This window comes from Charadrius vociferus, unplaced genomic scaffold (genome assembly GCF_000708025.1).
Source record: "Charadrius vociferus isolate BGI_N301 unplaced genomic scaffold, ASM70802v2 scaffold377, whole genome shotgun sequence".
Classification (NCBI taxonomy): domain Eukaryota; kingdom Metazoa; phylum Chordata; class Aves; order Charadriiformes; family Charadriidae; genus Charadrius; species Charadrius vociferus.
Genome location: NW_009649456.1, coordinates 926,811 through 931,419, shown reverse-complemented (window position 1 = coordinate 931,419; position 4,609 = coordinate 926,811).

Below are 4,609 nucleotides of genomic sequence, written 5' to 3'. Positions count from 1 at the left end.
AGTTTGTAAATAAATAATTAAATGGTTTTACAGTGTTGCCAGTATTTTGCAAATGCAATCTAAAGAACCAGCACTTAAAATAAAGCCTGAAAATATAATACTGAAACAGTGCGCTACATAAAGTCTGGGGAAATGCTGGTATTATACTACCCATGGTTCTATTGAATTGATTTCTGCATGAGACTTTAATCATCTGCTTAGTATCCCCAATGTAGCAAGATTTTTTCTTCTTTTTTTATTTCTTGAATACCCATTTTCACATCATGTACTTAAAACACCTTGGAGAGAAAGGTATTATCTTAGACGTTCACGTAGAGCAAGTAACTTCTATCTATCAAGTAAGGTAAAGGAGCAGTCATTGAGTTTTTTACTCAGCAGTTACTGATTCTTTGATTTGATCCAGTTAAGTAGGTTTCTAGGGCTACTTGCTATTGTGGAAATGAGCTGCTGTTCTCTCCTTACCCTTCAGGTAAGATTATATATGTATATATGGTTTAGTTTTAGGTAGTCCTTCAAGGAGCAGGGGGTTGGATTCGATGATCTTAATGTGTCCCTTCCGACTCACGATATTCTATGACTCTGTGATTCTGTATGTGCTGCCAAAATGTCATTGTTCTGTGAATCAGTTGTAAAGAAAAAGTAAAAAACACATCCATAACACCAGTCAAGCAACTAACTTCAGTAAATGAATACCCCAGCTAGCTTGTAAGCAAATCCTGACACAGTAGTGTAGGAGAACCTAAAACTTGAATTCCAGATCACAAAAACATGGAATGGGGAAACTAACATAGAGTGTATACCACCTTAGTTTACAAGCATCTTGTTCCCAAACTGTTGTATGTTGTAGATAATACACAGCAATGCATGGCCAATAGAAACACTGTTTTCATCCTGGTTTTGCTTACTTCAATGCTTTAAGAAGTAAAATCATGAATAGTGTTAGGGATCAAAACCATTACTGCTTCGGTAGATCTTGACTTGCTAAAGAGTCTATTCAGAAGAGGATATGAACCAGAGTGGAATTTTCAGATCAAGTTAAAAGTGACTGGCATAAATGGATAGTTCAACTTGACAGCTAGAAAATGCTCCAAAATTCACTTCATTAAAGAGAGCAGAGATAGAATTTGAACTACAGGGCATAAGTTGTAAGTCCAGAGTATTTAATATGATAGTATTGAACTTGCCAATCCCCACAAAATGCTAATTGCTTTGACTTTTAGTCTGAGTTCCCTTTGTGTATACCTGTCTCTATAATCTTTGTTCCAGGCACTATGTCAGAACACTGTCATCTGTGAAATTTTAAAAAGACAATGTGGTTTTGCTCAGCAAAATAGTCTTTACAAGTTGGGGTGGGGTTTTTTGTGTTTTTTGTTTGTTTGTTTGTTTGTTTGTTTTTCTAACTTATACCTGTCCCTCTGATGAAAAGATGTTGAGTTTCCATATGTGAAATGAGGCTTACCAGTAATGTGGATAGTAGACACAAAACTGAAAAATGCACAGGTGATCCTGAAAGAAGGCTGGGAAGCCCAAATCTTGCTTTGTTCAGTTGCATCTCACAAACAGAGCAGAGTCATATGTATTGTGTTTCTTGTTAAGGTAGTCTTACTGCTTTTCTCAGTTTATGGCCAAAATAACTTCATTATGCTTCTGTATTATTCTGACAAGAAAGCAAAACAACTTTAAAGACCCTGAAATCCCATCTTACAAAATTCTGATGTTTCTGAAGGATGCTAGATGTGGAAAGAAAAATAGACTTAATACAAAATTACATTTTTCTTTTTCAGTTTTATGAGGATATGTGGCTGTCTAAAACAGGTAAAACTTCTCAGTTTCTAGTCTGCTGTGAATTGGGCGCTCTGAGCTTTGAATGTCTCTGTTCATGAATGAAATGAACTGTAATGAAACTACTGAAACTCTGAGACATGGTTTCACTAAAAGAAAGCTGCAAGGGTATGTTAAACCCAAATTGAAAGTTTTAAAATAGCATGCCCATGAGAGTCTTCATAGTCTCTTCCACCTATCGGACAGCCTTCAAGTAGATGCTTGACCATGGCTTGACCACACTCTGGAGTACAGCAGAGGAGATCCTTGGTGCAGATGGTACACCTGAGACACTGGGAACAGTTCTACATGCACCTAATTAAAGGAGAAACAGAGCCAATTTTGAGATGGCAATTTAGTGGACGTTACCTTGTTACTAACATAACTCCTTCTTATTTGTAGGTCTACACAAACAATCTCCTGCTCACTCCTGTTTAAAGGAGTCATGGTCTTTGTAGCTGAAATGAACATCAGTAGCCAGTCAAGTCAGAAATGAACCTAAAATACCAGTACAGGGCTCTTCAAGCCTGTTTCTAACTCTTCAGAGACTGGGTGGCATTCTTCTTTTAAACTGATGGACCCTAAGTGGTAATATCAGGGACTTCTTCAGGATGGCTAAGTTTTTTTAATCTTTTACAGCAGGATAAAATGTGTTAAGTAATTACAGCCTATATGACAAGTAGGAAGAGTAAGGCTTTTTCTTCATGTATGATTAGTGAAAGTAAATTCCCTTCTCTGACTAGTAAATTGGATACCTTCACTTCTACCTAGACTGTGAGATAATTTGCTTTTAATGTGTGGGGTTTTTGGTTTGTTTCGTTTTGTTTTCTGGGAGGCTAAAGTTTCATTACATTCAGGTTAAACCTGAGACTTTAAAGGGAGCTAGATGGAAAAGCATGTTAAAACTTGGTGGTGACTGTTCCTTGAAGTCTTTGTGGTCCTTTATAATTGTAAGTGCAACACGTCATGAATGCAATTCTGTCCATAGAAATAAGAAACCACTTAGTTGACTTACAGCCAGCTGATTTTCAGGTCTATATAGCTAGTGTTCCCCAGCATGTGTCGGCATGCATCCTTTGGAGGGCAGCATTGACAGGTTTTAGTGACATTTCTGGACTATGAATTAGGATGGTTGAAGTGCAGGAAGACATTTGTGCTTTTTGTCTTACTGAAGTGTAAGGCCCGGCAGAAAGCTAGTATAAACAGCTTGGGATTATGTTTTAAACCACTGCAGCAAGATTCACATTTGTAAAATGCTAACACTAGTCTGTAAAAAGACATTTAGGAAAACTGGTCTGCAGAAATTCTGTAAGATGCATCTGTAATCTGAGCAGAGAAACTTGTGAGTGCGTCTCCACAGTGCAGTAATTTATAAACTTTCCATAGTTTTTTATTTTATTGGTACTTAAAAATGAGAACTCGGTACAATTAGTTATTCTAACTTCAACGATATTGTTACAACTGTGAAATAGGTGTGTTTCCTGCTCTCCTTCACACCCCACTCCCTGCCGCCTTGCTGAGAGCTGCTGTGTGAAATGTGGAGTTTGGTTGACGACTGAAAATGAAATCTAGTACTTTTCACTTTGGTGAATATCGTCTGAAGAATTTGTGAATTTTATTTTGAGATATCTGTGTGATACAACAGGAAGATGATGCACTTCATACAAACAAACAAAAACCTTTCTGTCAGTTTGGTCAGTAAGTGACATTTGAGTTCACTTACAGAGGTCAAAGCTTCAGGAAGCCGCTTTCAAATCGATTCCCATTGCACCCCGTGAGTCTGTTAATATAATTTTTATAACTGTACTACTGTTGATCTGAGTTTATTAAGGAAACATAATAGAGTCACAGGAAACATAAAATTACAATTTTCATGTGCAACTCACGTTTCTGAAGACTAATAGTTTCTTTGGAGTCAGGTATTATAACCTAAACAAATCAATTTTGTAATTTTAGTCTTAACTTTCTTAGAACGACAAAACGTAAAATGCAAATGTGTACACTAATTCTTAATATACATTTGATTTATAACCAATTTTTATACAATCTGGTAAAACTAGTATTTAAAATGGAATTGTATGTGCACTTGAATTGCCTGTAGTAGTATGCTAAAATTTGCTCTTAAGCTTTAAAATTTAATTAATGTATGAATGGGATGTCTCAGGATCGTTCCAAGTGGTTCAGATTGGCAATTGCATTCTAAAGCATTGAAATGTTCATTCAAAGTTAATTCTAATCTGTGCCCAAAGGAAATGCATTAATGTAGGTGCATGGTCCCTTTTGGATTATAGGTTGATTGTTGTTAGGCTAGATGTTGTTTTAGTAAGTAAGTAGCTAACTAACTAACTAAATGAATAAATCCATTTACAGTCTTCTACAGCCTTCTGCTTGGTTATGTCAACCTTCCTATACACCGGCTTATTTTGTTTTTGAAATGGCAGGTCAATCTCTTTGAATGGCAGGTAGCACGTGCATAGATGAACAAACTAGGTGGTACACTTGCTAAATAGCTAGAATGAAACATAGTTCTGTCCCTTTCTGTACTCACCTCTTTCTTTTTTTTTTTTTGGCAGAAAGATCTTAAAGCACTGCACTAAGATTGTTTGACCTGCTTGTCAAGAACTACATTACTGTATGTCAAAGGGAAAACTGACATTAAAGCATATAGATAAAATGACTCTCAAAAGGAAGAGAGTCAATGATGGAAACAAGCCTTGAACTCTGAATTCTATAAGTATTACTCTTTTATGCTTTTAATAATAATGGTATCTTTCCTGAAACATGATAA